Here is a 25,596-nt window from a genome sequence, read left to right as displayed (position 1 = left end):
GGAGCACACTCGCCCGGGAAACAAAGGACAAATTCGCGCAGGGGACCAGAGGCACCCTCGACCAGGGACGAGGCAACGGCAGAAAGAACCCGTGCCACCTCGACGTGAGAGGAAATGACGCACACTAGAAAGTTCTTTTCAGCGCCTCGGGCCCTACCTCGTCCATTTTCCGCTGCTTGTGAGAGGAAACGGGGCTGCTCCGGGGAGACGCCGGCTCCTCCCCGTTCCTCCCGGGCTCCGGCGTTTCTGGAAGCCGCCACGCTGCCGCCTCTGGACTTCCGGCCCCGCCGGGCCTCTGCGGCCGGAGCCCCGCCCCAGACGCTTTCCGAGCTCTCGCCGACGAGGCTGCAGCAGTTCCGGGGTTTGAGGCGCGGCCCGGCTCGTCCTGCTGCACGAGGCTCCGCAGAGGTGACCGTGGGCCGAGCCGGGCGCCCGTCCCTCCCCACGCCGACCCTGCAAGGGCAGTTCCGCCCGCCACGCCCACAGCCCGAGCCCTCGTGGGAAGCGTGTGCCTGAGGCTCCGCGCGCCGCGCCCGCCTCAACGCAGCCACGGCCTCGTGGTAAACGTGCCGGATTCCGGCGGGCGGGCGCAGGGACTTGTTCGCCTTGATGCGCAAGGCAGGCCGGGAAACGTCATACCCGCCACCTAACGGTGCGGAGTGGCCATCGCGTTCTTGCGTCACCCCTTTCCCCACCCCGTCCTCCGTGTACAGGGGGCAGTTTCAGGTTTCTGGACCAGCGTTTGTCTTTACAACAACCCGTAAGGTCAGAACGGCGCTCGACCCCACTCGGTAAAGATGAACCGTCAGAGAGGTGAATTAGCCTGATGGCACGCAGCTGGTAGGCAGAGCTGGGTTCAGAACCCAGGCGGTTTGGGGACCGAGCCTGCGCCAGCTGCTTCTCTACTACACGGTAAGCCCGACCCCGCCACCCCCTAGCTTCCATGCTCTTCTCCCCAGAACTCGGGACTTAACAGGCTCCAGAAAATCCGGACCCAATCCTGATCTCAGGCAGACGGTGGAAAGGGGATGTAGGTGAGTTTATACATCTACTTAAAACTGAGACACCCTTCCCTCTGGCTCTACCTTGACTGTGTGCCCCAGATGTACAACGAAGCTCCAGATTTGTTCCCGGGGGCTGAGCACCTTGTAGGTTAAGTACTATTTACACAGGCCTTCACTCATTCATTGCACAACTACATTTGATTGTCTACTACATACCAACCATAAAAAAGAGAATGCAACCAATTAACTGATATGTTACGTCCATTTTACGGATGGGACAATGGATGCACTCCATCATGTGCCCCAGGAGACCACCGTGATCTACTTCATTCAAACACAGCATCAGCAAAATTGTCATTAAAGGCCTAGATAAAGCCAGGCTTTATTAAGCCTCATTCCTTAAAAGGTTAAATCACTTGTCTGCTGTTCCACATCTAGTAAATAAGTAAAATTAGCATTTGATTCTGAGTCTTCCTCTTTCTGAGATTTGGGCCCCTGCTTGCTCTTGCCAGTCCCCTCCTCCACTTGATCCCCAGCATCACAGTTCTCTAATTCTTTGGGTGTCCTACAATCCACTTCTTACACTAAGTACCAGAGTTAGCATAGACCCCACCGGTAAAGGACTCAGTCCCACAAAAACACAGGTCCCAGAATACCTGCAGTTTTGTCCAGTTGATTATAAATTTGGGAGCTTCCGTGGGTCACATTCACATTTGATAATTCACTAAAACTACTCACAGGACTCAGGAAAACTCTATACTGAGGATTGCAGTTTTATTATAAAGAATACAACTCAGGAACGGCCAGATGGAAGAGATGCATAGGGCGGGGCATGGGAAGTGGGGACGGGGTGCAGAGCTTCTGAGACCTTCTCTGGGTGCCTCACCCTCCCAGCACGTCAACACAATTATAAACATGGAACTCCAAAACCTTGTTGTTCACATGTTTTTGTGGAGGCTCCTTTCACAGGCCTGAATGATGAAGTCTTTGGCCACTGGGGATTGAACTTTTTCCCCAGAGGTTAAGAAGTGGGCAGAAAATTCCAACCCTGATCACCGTGTTAGCCAGCCCCTCCTGTGAACTATCTGAGGAGGCACCTGGCTGGCTCAGTCAGAAAAGCCAGTGACTCTTGATCTCAGAGTTGTGAATTCAAATCCCACATTGGGTGTAGAGATTACTAAAATAAATAAAGAAAATTAAAAAAAAAAAAAAAAAAAAGGAGCCTGGGTGGCTAGTCAGTTCAGCATCTGACTCTTGATTTTGGCTGAGGTCATGATCTCATAGTTTGTGGTTCAAGCCTTGCATCAGGCTCTGGGCTGGCGGTGTGGATCCCACTTCGGATTCTCTCTCTCCCTCTCTCTCTCTGCCCCTCCCCTACTCACACTCTCCCTTTCTCTCTCTAATAAGTAAACATTAAGAAAAGGAAAGAAAACCTGAAATAAGTCAGGCAGAGAAGGACAAATACCATACGTTTGCATATATAGGTGGATTAGGAGGAAGTTAACGGAGGACGAAACGGGAGAAGAAGGGGAAACATAATTGGGGAGAGGGAGGGAGGCAAACCATGAGAGACTTGAATGCCAAGAACAAACTGAGGGCAGATGGGGGTCAGGGGGGAGGGGTGATGGGCATGGAGGAGGGCACTTGATGGGATGAGCACTGGGTGTTATATGTAAACCAACTTGACAATAAACTATTAAAAAAAAAAGAAAAACTATCTTTGGGGCTGCCTTGAGCCATCTATGGCATAAAATCAAGTATGGCAGAAAGAGGCTCTTTATGAATAACAAGTCCGATCACTCAGGAAACTCCAAGGGTTTCTGAAGCCCGTGCCAGAACCTGGGGCCAAAGACCATGAATATTTTTTCATTATACCCCAGTACCCAGGACTCACAGCCCAGGACTGAAACTGAGTTACCTGCCATCAGTCTTCCCTTAAGGGAGCCTCCTACCCGGGTCTCTGGGTGTCCTGACTGGCTCCCCCATCACTATAGTCTGCACACCTGTCCGGCAGCCTGGCAGCTTCCCTGGAAGCTCTGTGACTACTGGCCGAGTAATCACAGTCAGCGGGGCCCGCCCCCCTCGCCGAAAGCCTGCCTCACTCCAGGGACGCAGTCTCCCTCCAGCACTCACCCCATCCCAAGTCTGTGCCTGTGGGAATTGTGTCCCATCCTGCCAGATAGCTGCGTGACCCAGACGCACCCGAGGGGTGTTTGACTGTGCCAGTCATGGGCATGGCAGGCCCCAGGCTTTGGCACTGAGGAAGTTTGGGAAAGAATTGGGTCAGTGTGAATCACAGCAAGAAAAGTCTATAGGGTATTAGATTTAGAGAATATTACTCTGCAGCGTTATTAGAACACCTCTCTGCGTGCGCTAGGCCTGTATCAGAGTTTCCATTATAAATCCTATTTCCAAAGGTTTATGACTTGCTGTAAAAAGTCAGTCAAGGCTGAAAAGCAGCATAGTGAGTTTGCAATCCGGGAAGCAGTTTGATTCAAAGAAAGCATAAAAAATTGAGAAGAAACAAACAAATAAAAATGAGAAAAAGGAAACAGATTGTTTAAAAAAAAAAAAAAAACAAAGATAGCTAGAGCATTTGCCCTGCATTTCCGTCCTCCTGTGACTTAATAATTTTGTTTTCAGATTTGAGCTCTCACAGATTCCTAACTCCCATATGCAAAGAGGCCTGTGAGGACGGGAAGCATTTAGCTCCATGATGTGCTTTCCTATTGGAAAAGTGGGTAGCAGGGTCCTCTGGGGAACCAGAGCCCCCCTGCATTCAGGAAATCTCTTGGGGAACATACATCTAATCTTTACTGGTCCGGTAAAAGGCAGGGAAGGTACAGTAAGTTTATACTCTCTGATGAATAAAGGCAAGTTATAGTCCAATTATTTCCTGAAAACAAAGTAACTATCTATAGCATTCTTTGGTACCCTCTAGGCCCCCAAGACTTCCATATATCTGTGATGATTTATCCAGTTATAATTTCATCATGACGTGGCCCAAGAGATAGTTGGCGCTTTTGCCAGAATTACCCCTAATTCACCCCTAAACAATCTGTTTGGAGGGATGGCAGTCTACTTAGAAGGAGAAAATAGGGAACTTGTCTTGACTATAATTACATATTCAGCAATACTATACTACTACCACTTAAATTGTTGGGTTATTTAAGGGAGATTTAAGAAAGACATGTGGAAACTCATGTCTGTCAAATTCTCAGTGCTGCAAAAGTGAGATTCTGCCTTCAGGGAGGTGGTTTGATACTCACCTCTGACCTCAAGTAGAACGGTTGAATAAAAGAACAAGGAATGGAATTTGTTTTCATTAAGCATCTCTGCTGTGTTAGACAGCATGCCAGTTTTTTATATATTATTTCATGAACCTTACATAAATCCTATGATATTGATATGCATTATCTACGCTCCTTTAAAAGATGAGGAAATTAACAGAGGTTAAACCACAAACAAAATGGCTGAGGTGAGATTGAATTCCAAAGCCCTGGATCCTTCCACATCAGCTCTGAGCAATACTTCAGTGGGCAAATTACAGAATTGAAATGAGTCTGAAGGGTGCCTGGGTGGCTTAGTGGGTTAAGCTTCCGACTCTTGACCTCAGCTCAGGTCTTAATCTCAGGGTTGTGAGTTCAAGCCCCATCGTAGGCTCTGCATTGGGCATGAAGCCTATTTAAATATTTTTTAAAAAAAAGGAAATGAATTTAGGTCTGGAAGTTTCATGACGTTATCTGGGGTACAACTAGGGAGAGGCCCACTAATCACCTGCATAAAGGAAGGCAAACTTTAATTACGCTAATTCCTCAAATCTAGAAAACTAAGCTTAATTTCAGAAAATAAACGGCTTCTGGGACTGTAAAAAAAAAAAAAAGCATCATTTTATACATGAACAATCTTAAAGTGAACTCTGACAGCTACGAGCTTCCCACTTTTAAAGGCGATGCTGGTAATTAAGCTGTTGTCTCTCTGCCTCTGAGCCTCGCTGCTAAACTCTATGCTTCTGGAGCCGAAAGCCCACAAACTTTAGTTCTGTTTTGCCAGCCGATGGTCGGCTAGGGTCTGCCTATAGGGGGTGCTATCACGGAGATCGGAAGGCTGCAGGAAGGAGAAGATTCTGCTTCCGTTTTTGCTCTGTACCTACAGTAGTAGGTTTCAAATGCTTCCCACGCTCCCAGAAGCAGCCGTACACGCCAGCACCAGCCGGATGTCTGATGCCCCTGCTCCGAGATTCTAGAGTCTAATAATCCCAACCTCACCGCTCTGTTCCCGCAGCTGCAGAGGAAGTAGCTTCTTCCTGAAGCTGCTATACCAGTTATCTCAGCATTCCCTTTTGCCTTTAAATACCTAAATGCCTTTTTAACAAGTTCCTTTTATTAAATCCTCTATTAACATAACATGTGGTTCATTTTTCCTTCATGGCCCTGACCGACACAAAGTCCTCTGAAGGAAGCTTCTTAAACTGCTTCGAAATTCAATTCTCTTTGCTGACTGGAAAGTTTTTTAATTGTGCCATATTACAAATTAACCTAAATCATTTGTATATATATATATATATATACACACATTATATTATATATGAAAATATTCATTACATTATATAAATATCATTGTGTTATATATATGGAAAAATCATTACATTATATAGATATCATTATGTTATATATAGGAAAAAATCACTATGTTATAAAGATATCATTACGTTACATATTTACAACTAATACAATGTCATATGTCAATTATATCTCAATAAAAAATATATTTTTTATATACTGTCTCCAGCATTTACTTACTATGTGATGTTAAGCATGGTAACTTAACTTTTCTAAGGCTCAATTTTGTCACATCTAATATTAATGTCTACCAGTTATTGATTTTAATCATTAATTAACATCTACTGAGGGATATTATATCTACCCAGTAGGGTTATTGTGAGCCTTGGAGGAAATACTCCATGTGCAAGCCTCCAGCACGACAGTGAGTGCATACAGATGCCTGGGATGAACATTTCCGTGTCTGCTGAGCATCTCAACACTTGAAAAATCACCTCCCCAATTCCAGATTATTCCTACTCCGTCCCTGTTTTTGATAAGCTGAGCTTTCAACTCGAGGTGAACACATGCTTAACACGTCACAGTAATTCATCTCTCTGGCCACAGAGAGTCCAGGGATGGATCTGTATTCCAAGTCAGGCCACTTTAAATGGCCAAACCGTCACCATGACTGCTCTGGGATTAAGGGATAATCATTTTACTTCTCGCTCTGCTGCCTAATCTGTAAAATCATATAAACTCAAGATTCCAGGAACCATCTTTCCCGCCTCTTTGGTGACCAACTTGTCCTGGTTTGTTTGAGACCTTCTTGGTTTTAAATCTGAAAGCGCTGCATTCTGGAAAACCCCTCAGTCTCAAACAAAACATAAGAATCTCCCACTTTTAAAGGCAGTGTTGGCAATTTAGCTATTGTCTCTCTGCTCCAGAGACTATTGGCCACCCCACATGGTGAAAGCCTTCAAGAGGAAGCAGCCCCTATCAAAGAAATACAAATGGCCAACAAGCACATGAAAATGTATTCAACGGCATTAGTCCTTAGGAAAAGAGCAAATCTAAACCACAATAAAGTGCCACTTGCCACCCACCAGGATGGCTATAATCAGAAAAAGAAGTAGGGAGAACTACCAAGTGTTGGTGAGGATGTAGAGACGTTGGTACCTGTACCTATTCAGAAATGTAAAATGGTTCAGCACTGTGGAAAACAGTTTGGTCGTTGCTTTCTCAAAGAGCTAAGCATAGCATTGCCATATTGTCTTGCAATTTCATTCCTAGGTATACACCCAAAAGAATTAAAGGCATATTCACACAAAGTACATGTACACACATACTCATAGCAGCACTGTCGACAACAGCGAGAAGGTGGAAACAGCCCAATTGTCCATAAGTAAATAAATAAACACATTGTGATACATGTATACAATGGAATATTATTCAGCCATGAAACAGAATGAAGTACTGATATGTACTACAATATGGATGAATCTCCCGAACATGTTGCTAAATGAATGAAGCCAAACATAAAAGGCCATATGTTATTTGATTCTACTTATATGAAATATCCAGAATAGATACATCTACAGAAGTAGAATACAGATTGGTGGTTGCCAGGAACTGGTGAGAGGAGGGGCTGTGAATATGGAGAAACAGCTTAGTGGATAAAGGCTTTTACTTTGGAGTGATGACAATGTTTTGGAGCAAGACAGAAGTGATGGTTCCACCCATTATGAATGTGGCACCACTGTGTACTTGAAAATGGCTGGCTTATGTCCTGTTAATTTCATCTCAACAATTTTGAAAGAAAGAAGGGGTAGAAGAGGAAGACGGGCAGGCAAACCAGCCAGGAGATGAAGAGAGATGAGACTGCATCCTGATGACATGACTGAGAATTCCCAGCAAGCCTTCTCTGGAATGGAGAGCCCATGATCTTGTCAGTTAAAAAACCCAATAAATTATTTTTTCACTTGAGTAGGTCTGAGTTGTGTTTCTCCCCTTTACAACCAAGAATTCTGAATAATATAACCCTCAATTAACAGTAATTAATTTTTACCCCAGTACCCACTCAAATTTAATCTAGTTCCTGTCTGTGCTGGCTTCAGTAGAAACAAAGAAAACATCTCCCTCGCTAGAAGCACTATTGATGCATGTCGCAGAAAACTCTCAAGTACCTTTCAGCTGTCTCTTCGTGTCATTTCAACCTTTTCAGACATTGCTCGAGAAGTCTTTTTGACTGATATCTGAACCGGAATAGGACATAAAGTTTTAGAAAATTGCTTCGTAGAAGTCAAAGATATAAGATTCAAAACTCCCCACTCTTATCAACAATTAAAAATGGCAGACACATCTTACCAAAGAAATCCCTCCATCTTGTACAGTGGTGTGGTGACAACATACAGAGCAAATAATCTGAAAAATCAATCCTCTTATATTTCAGACCTTCTCACTCCTCCCTCATAATCACCTTGATGTTTCTTATGGATTATTAGTGAAGAGCTAATCATATTTTAATGTTGTGGGCTGGGGTTTAATTGTTAGTTTATAATTGAATGGCTCCAACTGGAGGGAACTAACTGCCTCCATGAAAATTTGATGTGATTCTTTCAGGTGTCCATCTGGATCTCAGGATACCCCTACAACCAGTAATTTCATCAGTTTGCTAATTTTCTACAAGAGGAATGAATTTTATTGACTTTCCTTGCCCTCCATGGCTAGCCTAATCCCATAGAAATTGTCATCAGGCTTGGGGTAACTTAAATTCCACCAAATGGGCTGAGTCTTCAGATGAGCTACTACTATTAGAGAAAACCTGATACAATGCTGACAACAGCAAATGGTAACATCAACAGTCCCCAGTACAGAGCCAAATGGAACAGCCCTCACGGTATGACAGATGACCCTAGGCAAGTCTTTTGACTTCTGGACTCAGGGTTTTCACCTGTAAAAGTGGTTGGAAGAGATTACTAAGGTCTGTTGGCACCAAGATTTTGCATTCTGCATATTGGATTGAGATTAGTTATAAACTGATTTCGCCCATTATAAAGAAGCATGGTAGAAATCAGTATTCCCATTTTACAGTTGTGTAAATTTGAGCAGTCGCTTACAGTATAAGAGCTCAAAATGAAAGCAAGATCTTTCATCAGACATAGCATTCTATTCATGTATTTATTCAGTCAGACCAATCTTAACAGGGCTATTTTGGTGGGGGATGCTCTAGAATTCTATCCCATACATAACCTCTTTATTAAAGACATAAAGTCTGCAGGAGCATTTTAGAACTTCACAATTTACAGACACCAATCTGTAACAAAACACTAATACATACCAACAAACTGAAGTGATCAAAATTACTGACAAATTATATCAAGATTTATACATTTATAAGAGACTTTTCCTGGGCCAGAGTTCAACTGTCTCCCACGCTAGAGGATTTCATATAAACCAACTCATTTCACAATCAACATCCTAGGGGAATACTGGGAAGAGAGGGGAAAGCAGTGAATTCTGCAATCGTTTGTGACACAGCGGAGCTAAATGTGAAATATCAAGGTGACATCAGCTAGAGTGTCAACCGGTAATGGATGCTAAGACACCACTGGAAATGTAATGAGCTGTAAAAAATGTATTTGACAAAAACCCTTTCCAGGGTGCTTGTCTCTGTGATCAGAAGAAATATTTTCAAAAACCAGCTGGGCTTGGATGATCCCTTCACAACCCAGGAACACATTCAAGTAACATGAACGGCACGTTCTTAGAAGGGAGAAGGATGATTGGATCAATGCAGACATTTCTTCTGCCCAAACTGGGGGCACAATTTGCGGGCTGATATGAATTACTCAGAGCTCTCATCTACACTCTTCCCCCATCTGCAACCTGCATCCTTTCCCCATGAGATAGGTCCTCAGCCTCTGATGAACAAATGTTTAAGAATATCAGACTGATAGGACATCACATTATTTCTGAGGTGCCCCATGTTTTAGCCCAGCTGTTCCAGTACACACCCTCCTCCATTAAAAAAATTTTTTTAATTAAGAAAAAGTTAAATTAGGGGCACCTGGGTGGCTCAGTTGGTTAAGCATCTGACTTCGGCTCAGGTCTCTAAGTTTAAGCCCTAAGGTGGGCTCTGTGCTGACAGCTCAGAGCCTGGAGCCTGCTTTGGATTCTGTAATTTCCTTTCTCTTTACTTCTCTCTCTCTCTCTCTCTCTCCCGTCCTCCCCCTCTCTCTCTACTCCTCTATCTCTCTCTCCCTCTCTGTCTCTGTCTCTCTCTCTTTCTGTGTCTCTCAAAAACAAATAAACATTTAAAAAATTTTAAAACTACACTCCCACCTCTTGAGTCTAGGGAAGCAGAATCTACAGGAAAGGAATCTCACACAATTAGATCCCAGGTAGCCATGTCTTTCTCCTTCCTTCTCGTTAAGCTACAATTGTTCAAACAAGGGAAAGAGAACCAGAGGGACAAAGTACAGTGATAACTTGGTGAAAGCGCAGAGGCTCTTAGAGTTAATCCTCTTGTGCTTTTCAGTAGGTGACTTAGGATAAACAGTTCATATGGTTAAAACTTCATTCATTAACATTAATGATTACTGGTTTAAACAAAAGTAATTTACTAAGTTTAAAAAATTAAACATGAGCTGCTAACCAATAAAATGAATGTGAGAAGTCTATTATTAGAGGGGACCCTAAGCATCTCTGTGCCCATCATGGCGTTGAGAGCTAGGGATCCATAAATAAAAGAGCACAGCCCCTCCCTGCCCCTCCCTGCCCCTCCCTACCCCTCCCTGCCCCTCTCTACAAAGTGCTTTCAAGTGCACTGAATAGTTTTCAGCAATGGCTCTGAACCTTAGTTTTCATCCCTACCCAGATCTTTTTCTCTACATATAGTGTTTTTTTAAGAATGTGCCTTGGGGCGCCTGGGCGGCTTAGTCGGTTAAGCGTCCAACTTTCGCTTAGGTCATGATCTCGCAGTTCGTGGGTTCAAGCCCCGCATCGGGCTCTGTGCTGACTGCCAGCTCAGAGCCTGGAGCCTGTTTCAGAGTCTGTGACTCCCTCTCTCTCTGACCCTCCCCTGCTCACGCTATCTCTCTCTCTCTCCTAGAAATAAAATTTAAAAAAAAAAAACACTAAAAAAAAAAAAAAAAGAATGTGCCAGAAGCCAAGAGATCCAATTGTTCAACAAACATTTATCAGGCATCACTCTTCACTCACTACTGCAGCAGGTGCTGGAGATACAAGGATGGATAAGAGGAAGCCTGTACCCTTGAGGAAGCCAGGAGCGAGCTCAGATAACTCTGCTAACGTTTTGGAATGGAGGAGGTCACCGATCCAGAGAAAGGAGACAAAAACTCCGCAATCTGCTTCCATTTGGTGCTGGTGATGATAAAGTACAGTGTGCTACAGCCTCTGTGTTCCCCGTTTCCTTTCATCCTCCAGCAACCCTGTGAAGTATTCATAGCCCCCATTTTATGAGTAATGGTATGCAGAAATGTTTGTCTTTTTGTTAATAGCAGCTGGTCAGAGAATGCTTCTGCGAGGAGAAAGCCAGCTTTGTTGAAAAACTGTGGGATGAAGCCATTCATCCAAATCCAGAAGCATCAGCCTCCCAGGCAAGGGTACTGGGTTGGGCACTGGATTTCCTTCAGGGGAGGAGAGAGAGCTACTTTACATAATAAAGAAAGGAAACAGTGGATGCCAAGAAAACTAGGAAACGGAGCTCTGTGGGGACTAAGTACCCATGGAAAAGCAAAATCCCTGGAGAAGGCGTGGAAGAGGAACAGAAGACAAAGGGAGAGAAAAAACTAACATTTTCTGAGAGAAATGCTCTGTGCTTTGTGAAGAGCTCCCAGTGACCCCACAGATACTCAGTAAACCTACTTGAATTTCTTGCCGAAACCAGGGAAGGAGCTGAATTCTGCCTCAACATTGACAGATTGCTAGATACACTGCATACCCTAATAAGAGGAAGGGCGGGCTTCTGTTTTTATGGGAGGGGGGAGGATGGGGAAACTGGGACGTAGAGAGATTGAGCTAAAATCCCAGGCTCTGCCCCCTGCCCTTTGCAAGGTTCAAAAATTTTGAGAGACCAGAGAATTATCTGCTTCTTCAGGAGATGAGAACGTGTCTCTAGTCATGGGCTGAAAAAGCCACCTTACCTGAGGCTGTGCTCCTAACAATGAAAGATTTTGGAGTCAGAAAGGTAAGGTCACAGGAACAGATCATATGAGTAAAAAGTTTAAAAAGGAAGTATTTCAGAGACCTTGTAACAAGGGAAGGAAGGACAGAAGGTAGGTAGAGAGAGAGAAAGAGAGAGAGAAAATAGAAAAGGAAAGGCATAGAAAGGGAGAAGAAGGGAAAGAAAAAGAAACAGAAGGGAGAAAGAGAAAGAAAGCCAGAGAGAGAGAGAGAGAGAGAGAGAGAGGGAGGGAGGGAGGAAGAGAGAAAAGGAGAGAGGGAAGAAGGAAGGAGGAACGACAGAAAGCAAGAGAAGAGAGAAAAGGAACGGAGAGGAAGAAACAATGAGTCTGTGCAGCAGAATCGCTAGAAGGAACCCCCCGGGGAAGCAGGAGAGCCAGGGAGAGAGAAAAGGAAGGAAAATGTGAAGCTGCTGTGGGCCTAGAACCTGGGATGAGCTGAAACGCAGAGGCCACTTAGTGGAAAGAGAGTAAGAACCTATTCTACGTATAGAACTTGAATAGTATCTTTTGTAAGATCTGCGGGCGCGAGTCAGTTCCATCTCCAAGAAAGGAAGTGAGTTTGCAGCTGAAAGAAGGGAATGACGAGGGACTGAGTGGGGAAACCCCTGCCCTTCTCCGCCCCCCACGCGTCCCACGCGTCCCCACGCGTCCCCACGCGTCCCACGCTGCGTTTGTGCCGAGAAGTGGGCTTGGCGGAACGTGCAGCCTTATCACTGACAGAAGCTCGCCTGTCTGCCGCCTCAGGGTGTGGAGGAAAGATTGGGGACACGTGGCATGTGGTCTCTCCCCACATTTCTGCCCCTCGCGCCTCTCCCCTGGCTAACCGTGTCCTGGGGGCCCAGGCCACCCCTGTTTTTATTCCTCGCTAATTACCGGGGCTGCACGAGGGTAGATTTCTGCCTGTGCAAACGGAGACGCCTTCACGGACTTGCGTGCGGTCTCCTTCAAGTCTCCAGTCTCTGAATGTGACCTTTCCACTTGAGAAGGGTTTTATTAATTGGCAACTCTGCGATGGTCTCCAGGCCCTACGCTGCAATTAAGAGCATCAACTGTGTAATTTCAGAACTGCTCTTTGGTGTTCCTAAAACTTCAATATTGAACCAGAGAGTTCATTTAAGTTAAAGGAAACAAAGGCTCCTGAAGCCACAATGTCCGCGAATATTGAGTAATGGCCCTGGCTCCCCACAGAACTGAAGCCAGACTGCGATTTTTTTTTAAAGGGGTAACTTGACAGTCATGAAATAGTTGAATTATTTTATACTATAAAATGAAGAGTCTACCAGTGAATTTGAAGGGAGGGGGAAACACAGGGATTATCAGTAATGCATTATGCAGATTCATCTTGGAATATGAATAGCAGGTATTGTTACTGTGACACATACTCCAAACCAAAGTTTCTGCCATTGAATAAAGTTAATTATCATTCATTAATCTTTGCAGGGATTATGAAAATGTGTTTATGATCAGGCTCCCAAGTACTTGCAGCTATGATTATAAGAACAGATTTGTCATCCCAAATAAGCAGATAATCTTCTTGTTTAATGAGCCTCTCTTCTTGCAGATCAAAATGCATTGTGGGAACCTCAAAAAAAAAAATGTTGCTCTGAAAACCATTTGTTACTTCCAGGTTTATCCAATGTGATTAAACTTAAAAAAAAATTCTTCCACCTCGTCTTTTTCCTCTCTTCTCTTGACTTTCTCACCCATGGATTTATTTCAAGCAACGCTTATGATGCTAGAGATCTCAGAGTCGGTTTTTCCTCCTCGTCTCCTTTGACGCCATTAACAACGCCACTCAGCCTCCGCAGCACATCAGGGAGGAAGGGGTGACGGCTGGGCAGCGGAAGGAAGGAAATACTCTGCACCAAGCAGTTGATGGGTTTGAACCCCTCCTCCGTTGATTATTACAAGAAAGTCTACTTCATCTCTCAGCCACAGCTTCCTCACCTGTAAAATGGAGGTAGGGCGGTTTCAGTGACACAGGGGACGTGACATGTGGGTGTTCAACAACGGGGACTCCACCTGCTCACATCTTCTGATCCCTCTGTCTCCTGGAGGGTCACTAGGATCAGCAGGCATAGACTGCACCTGTCCCCAAGCCAATGTGTGCCACCTTGACGGTTGCTACACTAGGGCTCCTGACAGTGGAAATGCACTGCCAATGACCTAGCGAAGGATGTGGAAGGTCTTTAGTTGGTACCTGATGCGTTTGAATAGCATTCAGAGTCTATACAGTCTTACTTTGTATCATGGGCTAGTTACTTTGTATTTCCAGTGGGACAAAAGTTTCTAGCCAGCATGGATTGGGTCTTACACTGTTTAATTCTTTTAAAGACTAATATCCTATCAGCAAATGTAGCCATTAATGCATTTTTTATACAGACAATATAGCCTTTATTTCATTAAGTTGTGAATTAGTTGTATTATTTAAGGTGATGGTCCTACAGTGTCATTACAGACCAAATAACAGAGCATTAATTAAGACAGACTTTTGATTCTAGACATTTGATTCTTTCCCAGGAAGGATGTAAATGGATAGGTGATCCGAGGGTGTAGACAACTTCTACTCCTACGTGGCTGTTCCCAGCCACCCCCAAACTGATGACCCCATCCATGTAGTTGAAACAGGCTCACCACCCAAACGAAGAGAAAAAAAAGAAGGGTATTTAAGGAGCTTCTTTCTAGGGACATGACCACAAACTTGCACCTCACTCATCTTCATGCTTTAGCAAGCACAAGTGGATCAGTGGCCGCACTCGGCTGCAAGGGAAGCTGGAAGACACACTACCTGGCCGCTGGAGGGAGAGGGGAAGGGAGAGCACAGGCCTAACTAAAGCCTGACCATTCAATGACGGAGAGAAACAAAGGAAAAGTGGAGTGCGGAGGTAGTTAGTAATCTCAGCCACACTCGCCATATTTGAAATCAAAGGATTTCATATAAAATTCTAGATTACAGAGTTATTTAAAAAAAAAAAGATCTGATGACACAGGAATCAAATTCCAACGGAATAATAATTAGATGGCTCTACTGAGGATGAGCAGCTCCAGTTAGCACACACGCCCTCGCTATGGCCCGTAGTTCGGTGTACATACCTGATACTTAGTTACCAGTTATGCAGTCACATCATTTGCCTCCTCTCTGGAGGCATCCGAGTTTGAACCAAAGGCATCCAACGAACCACCTAGTGGCTACCAGCTACTCACCAAGTGTTTCCCTCCACTTTCTCCTTTTATCCTCAGGGCAATTTTTGCGAGGTAGCTTTCTTTACTCTGCAGTATAACTGAGTAACTTCAGGCTCAGAGAAGTGGAATCAACTTGCTCAACTTATCAAGAAAGTCAGCGTTTTAAAAATGTAAGCTCAAGGGGCGCCTGGGTGGCTTAGTCGGTTAAGCGTCCGACTTTCGCTTAGGTCATTATCTCGCGGTTCATGGGTTCGAGCCCCGCGTCAGGCTCTGTGCTGACTGCCAGCTCAGAGCCTGGAGCCTGTTTCAGTCTGTGTCTCCCTCTCTCTCTGACCCTCCTCTGCTCACGCTGTCTCTCTCTCTCTCCTAGNTGCCAGCTCAGAGCCTGGAGCCTGTTTCAGTCTGTGTCTCCCTCTCTCTCTGACCCTCCTCTGCTCACGCTGTCTCTCTCTCTCTCCTAGAAATAAATAAAACATTAAAAAAAAAATTTAAAAAAAAATAAAAAAAAAATAAAAATGTAAGCTCAAGCCTGTTTGTGTCTGACAGAAGCATCCGTGCTGGGAAGCGGGTGACGGGCGAGGTCCAGAGAGAGAAGCAGCGCGTTTCAATGTACCATTTCCTTTGTTCACACAACGTTCTTCTTTCTCTCCCACGGCATCTTTAACACTGACTCCTCTGACAAAACAACAGCTCTGTTGGGCGAATGAAGGCCTCAGAGGGCTACCTCTCAGACCAGTACAGAGTAACCATGAGCTAGCCTGGAGTAGAAGACATGAGGGAAGTTATCACCCGCCTGCGAGGTCCTGTGCTTTCCAGTGAGAACCCACTAGAACACGGTCCCCAGTAGTCCCCAAACAGACCCTGCGCACTACACTCTGGTGCCTCCCTCTCCTCGGGTCCCCTCTGCTATTCTGACCCTCTAGATGCCCCCCTTCAGGGCCCAGGACAAACCCAGCGCCTTCCATGAGGTCACCCTGTCTCCTGCTCCTGCCTCTCTAGGACCTTCTCTTCTCACTCTGGCCAAGCCGTTCACACCCATCCCTCCTTCCTCCCAAACTAGCTAGCAAGCCTGCATCACTGAGCTCAGTGCCCTACTCAGAGCAAACTCTCAAGAAATCTTTGGCGAATGATTAATGTGGTCAAATTAGAAGCCTTTTTTTTTTTAAATGTCCCATCTAAAAGAAGAAATCAAATACAAAAAAAGTCTATAGTCTTGGTTTAGTGCTTCCTGTTTCTAGCTTATATGGTACCATTTCTCCTTTTCCTCTGACAACTTCATCACTGTGGGACGGGAAGCAGTGAAAAGGAGTCAACAAGCCTTTGCCTAAGTATCACTGGATCTTAGACCTGTGGCCTTGGCTCTCTTCATTCATTCACGTATTCATTCATTCCCCGGTATTAGTGAGCTCTGCCTACTGGGCTCCAGGCCTCGAGACAGACAGGAGAACAAGATAAGTTTCTCCCCTCAGGAAGTCCCATTCTGGGAGAAGAAGGATGCAGGAAAATGGCAATTACATTGCAGAGCAGAGAGGCTCTGTCGGAGGAAGAGGGGAAGGAATCGCAGATGCAATCTCTGTGAGAGAGACTACTCTTCCATGCCTCGGTTCTTCTACACATGCAAACAGAACTAACTGGTCTACCTTTGACAGGCTGCATGCAATGAAATGAAGCAAAATAGTGCATTCATAAGATATCATTATGGAGATTTTCAGTCTTGGTCTCCCACCAGACTCGACAACCTTCATTAATCTTTGTAGTTCTTACCCTTGTTTACCAGAAACAAAACAAAACAAAACAAAAAAACAGTGACTCAGAGCTACCTCACAATTAGAGATAAAGTTAATTAGAATCTAGATTTCTTAGCTGTTCTTTTTCAGCAACTGCTTGCTGTTTAACTTAAAAGACCACTTTAAGTGAACGATAAATGGAAGTGAAAAGTCATTGTCAGGAGATTAAAAACACGTATGTACAGAGGCTTTCCGTTTATTTTTAGAGATTAGATTTGGGAGAAGAGCCCTTTGGTCTGGTCCCCAGCCCATTGCTGATGTCTTCTCAGAACCTCGGGACTCTGAGTGCCCATGAGGACGGTGGCCCAAAAAGCCTGGGAAGGGCAGAAGATGAATTCGTTTGCTTGTCTCTGCATCGAGATCCTGGTCAGCATCTAGAAAGTCTTAGAAAAAATAACAACGGCTAATAATTTTTTTAATGGTTTTTTTTAAATGTTTTATTTATTTCTAGGAGAGAGAGAGAGAGAGACAGCGTGAGCAGGGGAGGGTCAGAGAGAGAGGGAGTCACAGACCGAAACAGGCTCCAGGCTCCGAACTGGCAGTCAGCACAGAGCCCGACGCGGGGCTCGAACCCATGAACCGCGAGATCATGACCTAAGCAAAAGCCGGACGCTTAACCGACTAAGCCACCCAGGCGCCCCAACAACGGCTAATAATTACCAAACACTCACCAAGTGCCACGCAGCATTTTAAGAGTTCACATGGATTCCTTTATTTATTTTCTCTTTTATGTCTCACGACAACCTCATGTAGTCCCTTCTACTGCCAACTTCATTTTACAGAGGAGGGAGCCAGAGGCATCTGGAGGAGAGAAAAGTCTCTAACTTACACAGCCATTGTTTGAACCCTCCCCTTGCCGAAAACAAGGTGGGGAGAAGAAGGGAATCATTTTCCCCAACTTTCTCCCCAAAATGTGGAATAAAAAGAATGCACAAGGAAGAGAATGAGCAAATGCAATAGAAACTTCCCTTCCAACACATCCAACACCTCCAGAGCATAATCCAGCGAGGACAGCGAGGAATGAGCAACCAGCAAAACACGAGACTCATCCAGAGAGAAGAAGCACAGACCTGGGAGGAAGTCCCTGCCTCCTGCCACTCACAGCCAACCCAGGGCACAAGGGGAAGACGTGGAGCTCTCCGATGCCTATTATGTATTGTTGAAAACTGAAAACTAACAATGGTATTCACTCCAAAATGCAAAAGGACCATGAGTCAGTTCTCTGAGCATAACAAGAGCCGGCTAAATCTTTCAAAAATTTTTCTCATTAAAAAAAAATCATTTCAATAAAACCTGGGTACTGCTAATTGTTGTGTGACTCACTCGAAGTATGCTTTGGGCAAACTATTTTATTCTCCCCTTCAATAAACTGAGAAACTTGATTGCATCAGCTGGAGCCTATCACAGATAAGGAGCTTGATAGGGGAAGGAAATAAAGAATAATGGAGGAGTCAGCAGGGGGATACCTCAGTTCTAAGCCTCCCTTTTAGGAAGGAAAACTCCAAGATTCAACAACGTTGTCAAATGAATGGTGTGACCTGCATTTTGTGTAATAAAAACAAGCGATGAAGCATTTCCTGCAGGGACTGTTGAGGTCTATCAATTACTGCTCTTGGTGGAAATCAGGCTAATTCCTCCAACTCCTGTTCAGACTCACCACTGTGTTTCTGTGTAGCTCTGTCTTCCCAAGAGACGCCAAGCCACTACCCTGATGATACATGTAGCTATGCAGAGACCCCTCCTTGGCCTTATGTCGCAGGGGAAATAGAGGCCTCCAGGTGTGCTCTTCCCTAAAGGGGAGCAGTTCCTTCCTTTTTTAACAAATTAATTTTTTTATTTGAGTAGAGATGACACACCATGTTACATTAGTGTCAGGTGTACAACAGAGTGAGTGAATCAGCAAGTTTAAACATTATGCTACACTCACCGTAAATGTAGCTTCCATCTATCAGCAAACAGCACCGTCACAATATCATTGACTATATTCCTTCTATTGTGGCTTTTATTCTCATGACATTTTCATTCCATATCCTGGAAGCCTATATCTCCCACTGCTCTTCATCCATTTTGTCCACCCTCACTCCCTTCCCTCTGGCAACCCCCAGCTTACTTTCTGTGTTTATGGGTCTGATTCTGCTGTTTGTCCACTTATTCAGTTGTGTGATTGATTGGTTTATTTGTTTGTTTTTTAGATTCCACATAGAGTGGTTCTTTCAATCAACAGATACTCATGAAACATGTATCTTGAGCCAATTACTCTGAATTCAAAGGCCATCTCTTTTCTCCACTAACTTACAGACTACTAAGACAGAATCGTGGACATAATATTGTAATGAAATGTGATTACTACCATAGAGGTAGGCACACAGGGTCACAGGGAATTGAGAGCAAGAGTAACACAGGCCACGCTGTGAGAAATGAGGGCAAGGAGAGCATCAGAAAAGACTTCTCCAACCAACATGAGTCATACTTGAACTGTGTTGTAAAGGATAAGCAAGAACTTTCTTAAATCGTGTTCACTGCTCATCTACAAGACCTCTGAAGTAGGGACCAGATTTTGTTCAGAGCTGTATTTATAGCACCTGGCATTTTGCCCGAGACATTTACTGGATGTATGAAGGAAAGAAGGGAGGAAGGGAGGAAAAGGTGACTCTATTTATCTCACAGGCGTGGAGAAGGGAGAACACAGACATCCTTTGACTTGCCTACCTCTGTTCTCTGAAATCTGCCCATCCATCCAATAGGCACTATACTAACAGCAGTATATTACTTTTCTGCTGCTTGATCCTGGCCCCTAGATGTACCTGACTGGTCCAGGAATCGGTGGCTGACACAAAATGGACCAATCAGAGTATCTACCTTGGCCTTTGAAAAGAGAACTTTAGCCTTTCTGTATATATGAGTATATAGCTTATAAACTTGGGAGCTGGAAGGAGGCCACCTTCCACCACCTAAATGGGGAGCAAAGGGAGCCAGTTAGCAAAAAGCAAAGAAAGAAGTTGATGCCCCAAAATAAGCAGAAATGAGAAACAAGGAGAGACAGAGAATTTCTACACCCTCTCAATTCCTTGTTCCTGAGGCCCTATTACCTCACCACCCTTGAGGTCTTTAAATGACCCTCTCATTTGTCTTTCCAGTGAATTTCTCTCTCTCTCTCTCTCTCTCTCTCTCTCTCTCTCTCTCTCTCTCATATAAGCCAGCTTTGTTTGGTTTTGGAACTTTGGAACCAAAGTCATTTTATTCAATGATAGTGCGATGGGCAGATTCCAGAAAGGCTTAGAGTGAGCAAAATCCTGAGGTCTAAAAGGCCTGGTTGTTTGAAGATGAGGAGAAGGTGTCTGGTACCGCCTTAGGTGAGAAAGGTCTTGAGAGGCTAGAAAAATCCCCAGGGAGTTCAAGTTCCATCTGGTGAAGGGCGTAAATGAAAATTTTCCAGGGACCTGCACTGTATAGACTTTGGGACTAACAAAGTCTAAAACTTTGGAAAGGGGCAGTAGGAACAGAGAATACATATCAGCACTGAAGAGAGACTGATACACCAAACTGGGACAACTTGTTCCTTTACCATGAGAGGTAGTGATCACAGGACCACAGATACGTGGCCAGTCTTGCAGGACACCCATGGTATCTGACCACAGGACCACAGTGTCCTTATGCATACCAAATGCATCCCTGCATTCCCCACACAAACCCTAATTTTCTACCATGCTCTTCCAGACTTTCTCAATCACATTAGTAGTGTTAAAGAAGCTCCTGACACATTTTCAGCCCTGGTACTGTTAGGCAGAATCTCATGGCCCAAGGTACAGGAAAACAAATATTTCAGGATCTTCTTTATTTTTTCTTGCTATGGAAACACAGTGTGGCCCCATCTCCTAGAAACTCTGACTCAGTATACCACACACTAAGTAGATACATAGGGTGGAGTTTATTGGCATTACAAATAGCATTACAAAAATGAGCTTTCTCTGCAAAGGATTGGGCTTCAAGATTTCCTTAGCTTGCTTGCTTCTTTAGTGCAATAAAATGCTATGTGATTTTCCCAAACAGCACTTACACGTACCCTCCTAGGAGTACACTTATTGCGTGTGATGGGTTTGACCTACATGGAACTTAAGATCTTTGGCAAAAGCAATTCCAAATCACAGCTCTGGGAAGTTTTAAAGGAAGTCAAGAGAGTAGAAGTTGCTTTTGGAGCATCAGCACAGAAGGAGATGTGAACCAAGCAAGCCTCTCTTGGTTTTAATAATTCACTGCTTTGTGTTATGTCCGTCCATGTGATCAAAGGCCTGGGTATTGAGCATACCGTCAACAACATCCCAGGCACATAAATAAACCATCTTCTGCTCTCAGTCCAGGAAGCAGTTATTGATCTGGGCTCTGATCTTCTCCTACCTGACTTTCTGAGGATTTCTAAAATAGCTCACCTTAGGGGAATTAGAGACTCAAGTACTTTTCTTTTGTCCTTTGACCAATAAAATAAAATTACCAACACCCTGCAAAAGATGAATTCTGACAGAAGAAACATCAGCATTTTCTGTGATGGCCAGACAACCAACCAGGTATCTGCCCACAAGCTAAGAGACAAAAGGAAAAATTGATAGTCCCTTGGCCACCAAGGCCACCTTGCTCTACCAAGAATCAGTCTCCAAATTACAGCTCTGAGATCTTGATCAGCCAAAAGCAAGGACATGTGATCTCTACGGATCAGAACAGAAGAAGAGATGAACTAATATACGAGTTCCTCTCCAAACACTCAATTGCCTGTTTTGGATACCTGAATGACAATGTAGATTTTAGTCCTAGCTCCCACAGGCTATGTGACTTTAGAGAAGTCCCACTGTTTCTCAAAATGACAGCATATCCATTGGTTAGGTACCAGCTATTGGGCACTCGCTAGGCATTTCAGACCCCCTTCTCTCTGATTGCTTCCTACTACAGAGGCTACAAATGCTGAATTCATACCGCCCTAGCCTTCTGTGCACTCAAGGTTGTATGAGATCTATGGGGCAATTGGCTGAGGGGATTCTGGATAAGAGTTTCAGCCTTGAGAAACAGCGATAATCAGATATAGGACTGTGACTCAAAATATACAAAGAACTCTTAAAACCCAACAATAAGAAAAACAATAGCGCAATTTAAAAATGAGCCAAAGACCTTAACAGACACCTCACCAAAGGAGATATGCGGATGGCAAATACCCTATGGAAACGTGCTCCGCATCATATGTCTTCAGGGAAATGCAAGTTAAAACAACGAGAGGCCACTATATGCCTATCGGAATGGCCAAAATCTGAATATTGACAATGCCAAGCGTGGAAGAACACGTGGAGCAACAGGAACCCTCATTCATTGCTGGTGGGAATGCAAAATGGTACGGCATTTGGAAGACGGTTTGGCGGTTTCTTCTAAACTAAACATATAAAACATGCAATCCAGCAATCACATTCCTTGGTATTTACCCAAAGGAGTTGAAAAGTTATGTCCACAGAAAAACCTGCACACGGATGTTATAAGCGTCTTTGTTCATAATTGTGAAAACTTGGAAGGAAGCAAGATGACCTTCAGTAGGTGAACAGATAAATAAACTGTGGTACAAACAGACAATGGAATGTTATTCAGCACTAAAGAGAGCTGTCAAGCCATGAAAAGACAGAGGAACTTGAAAGGCCTATTACTAAGTGAAAGAAGCCAACCTAAAAAGGATACATATTGTATGATGCCAACAATATGACATTCTAGAAAAGGCAAAACTATGGAGAAAATAAAAAGATCACTAGTTGCAAGGGGTTGGAGGGCAAGAGAGGGAAAAATGGGCTGAACACAGAGGATTTTTACAGCGGTGAAAATACTCTGTATGATACCATAATGATGGATGCGTGTCTTTATACATTTGTCTAAGTCCATAGCATGTACAACATTCTAAGAGTGAACTGTAAGGTAAACTATGGTCTTTGGGTGATAGTGATATCATAATGTATGTTTTCTTTTTAATTTTTTAAATGTTTATTTATTTTTGAGAGAGAGAGAGAGACTGAGTGCAAGAGGGGCAGAGAGAGAGAGGAAGACACAGAATCCAAAGCAGGCTCCAATCTCCGAGCTGTCAGCACAGAGCCCCCATGCAGAATTCAAAACAACAAATTGTGAAATCATGACCTGACCTGAAACTGGACACCCAACTGAGCCACCCAGGAGCCCCTATACGTTTATCTACTGTAATGAATGTTCCCCTCTGGTGAGTGACTGAGAATGAAAGAGACTGTGCACATGTGGGTCAGACAATAAACCTGCTCTTCAAGAAATGAAGTCTTGGGGCACCTGGGTGGCTTAGTTGGTTAAGCGTCTGACTTTGGCTCAGTCATGATCTTCCAGTTCTCAGGTTTGAGCCCCACGTTGGGCTCTGTGCTGACAGTGCAGAGCCTGGAGCCTGCTTCAGATTCTGTGTCTCCCTCTCTGTGCCCCTCCCCCTCTCGGGCACATGCGTGCACACTCTCTCAAAAATAAAGATAAAAAATAAAGTCTTAACTTTAAAAAAAAAAAAAAAGAGACAGAAGAGGAAAACACTCTCTCACCACCCCCCAAATATCTTCTTGATTCCTCTTTAGACCTTCTGTAAAAGGTGCTTGGAACTGAAGCAGATATCTTGCAAGTGTAAGGGAATACATTTCATGTACAGATATGACAGAAGGGTAAGGACTGAAGGGGCCCGCATCTTTGGAACCAATGAAATAACCTAGACTACGCCGTTCTCCAGACTTCTCGTCAAGCAGATGTCACGTGTCCTTATGATGTAAGATCTGGCTGGTAGGTGCTTTGTTACTGGCAGCCAGAGGTATCCCAGTGGATACATACATCTATAAAAGAAGAGGGTCAGACCGATATCTCTGTGGTTCATTCTACCTGTAAAATTTCTAACGTAATTTTTATGCCCATCCATTCATCCTCAAAGTCTCTTGCCTTGGCTGACTCACCCATGAAGAGTAAGTATAGCCATCCAGTTGCCAGAAGTAGTTCTTTGAAATGATAAACTAATAACTACAGTGCTTCTCCTGTTAGAAGGTGGAGCCTCTCACTCACCAAAGGTAGAGTACGACATTGGCAGAGCAGTGAGTGTGCATTTGCACTGATGAGCAATCGTGTGCCCTGGCATGTGATAGGGTCTTTTGGTAAAACAATGAGACATCTGGAGAATGGCCACAGCAACAACAAAGTGTGGATACACCTACTGGTCTGAGTCTGAAGGGCATTGGTAAAAGGTTTCCAGGGCCAGGTAACTCACCTTCCCCAGGAATTTCCACCAAATTTTAAGCATTTAAGCATTTTTATCACCAGAATCTTCTTAAAACATAGCAGTAGAAGTAATATATTAGCTTGAGAATGTTGAAGCCCTGAGGAGATGGGAGGCAGAGTAGATGGATTTCTGGAAATCACTAAGGGCAGTAAAAAGACCATAGACTTTAGAGCTATAGGGTTATGTTTGAGTCTTTGTTCTACCACTTAATACCTGTATATTTTGAAAAAGTCATTTGAGAGATGCCTGAGTGGCCCAGTTGGTTAAGCGTCCCAGTTTGGCTCAGGTCATGATTTCACAGTTCGTGGGTTTGAGCCCCACATCAGGATCTGTGCTGACAGCTCAGAGCCTGGATCCTACTTTGGATTCTGTGTCTCACTCTCTCTCTGTCACTCCTCTGCTCACTCACTCTCTCTCTCTCTCAAAAATAAACATTAAAAAAAAAAGAAAGAAAAAATCATCTGCGCCCTCTAGTAACGATTTATAAAATGTCTTCCCTGGCTTTCTTCATGGCTACTATGGGAAACCAATAAGATCACATGTGCAAAAATTATGTTTGCACACTCTGCCAAGTGTGGAGTGCTGCCCAAGTGTGAGAGGCTATCATTCTCAATGAGGAAGAAGAAGATGCAGAAGGAGAGCCACAGGGCACCAAGAACCGTGGGCGACTGAGGGGTACATCAGAAGGCAAACAAGCCAGGCTCAGATAAGCCTTTGCTGGATCGGCTTCCGTCTGAGACCAGCCATACGGTCTATGCAGCCGGTAATCCCAGACCCGGACCTCAGCAGCCCCGTCTTTCAAAATCGATGACTGGGCCACCTGACAGCTACCTTAACAACTGTAGGTACTGGAAGCACACCCCCAGCTCGGGGCTGCTTCCTCCCCGCTGTGTGGTTCGGGCTATCTCCAAAGGCGTTCAGGCTCCTCCAAGGACAGGCACTCTCATCTTCCCTGTCCTATGAGGGAGACTGAACCATGCAGCCAGACTGGGACAGACAGAGACGAGCAAACACCAGTTAGAGGCCCAGCTAAAAACCAGCCAACCGCTACAGGTCTAGTCAGCTAGCCTCAGTCTCCACATCTGTGGTATGGGCCAATAATACCTGCTCTGCTTGCTCCGCAGGAGAACTCTGAAGTTAAGGTGAGCTAACGGAGGGAAAGGTGACTGGAATACTGGAAAGCCATGCACAGATGTAAAACGTCTCTGGGGCAGGGGGCAGTCGTGGTGAAGAGCGTGGGCTTTGAAGTCCAACACACCCAGGTTGTGTGCCAGCCCTGTCATCCCCAGGTGGACGATCCCAAGCAAGTTGCTCGGCCTCTTCAAACCTTGAGTCATTATCTTTAAAACGGGGTCCCTAATGTCTACGTGATAGCCTGTCGTAGCGATTAAACAGCAAATCCGTGTCATTAAGCAAGAAGTTAATAAACGTCAATAGTAGTCGTAATAGTATTTGTTGCTATGATCATTACTATTATCTCTGTCGACACCATTCCCTTGTCAGATGGCAAGAATGAAGCCCACACGAGGCCTCGGAATGTGCTGCCTCCCAACCTTACTGAGCGTCCATTCCAAAAAGTCA

At 44.5% G+C, this 25,596-nt stretch overlaps 1 long non-coding RNA gene across 1 annotated transcript; it reads left to right on the top strand.

Annotated features, from left to right (window-relative positions):
• Positions 1–630: 630 nt before the first annotated feature.
• Positions 631–20,786, top strand: LOC120229852. The gene is made up of 2 exons (XR_005527856.1): positions 631–912; positions 18,917–20,786. It is a non-coding gene; the product is annotated as an uncharacterized LOC120229852 (long non-coding RNA).
• Positions 20,787–25,596: the final 4,810 nt, after the last annotated feature.

The sequence above is a fragment of the Hyaena hyaena genome, unplaced genomic scaffold (genome assembly GCF_003009895.1).
Source record: "Hyaena hyaena isolate Hyena2069 unplaced genomic scaffold, ASM300989v1 scaffold_36, whole genome shotgun sequence".
Taxonomy (NCBI): Eukaryota; Metazoa; Chordata; class Mammalia; order Carnivora; family Hyaenidae; genus Hyaena; species Hyaena hyaena.
Note: the sequence above shows the minus strand (reverse complement) of the source record. Positions and strands in the feature narration are given on the sequence as shown.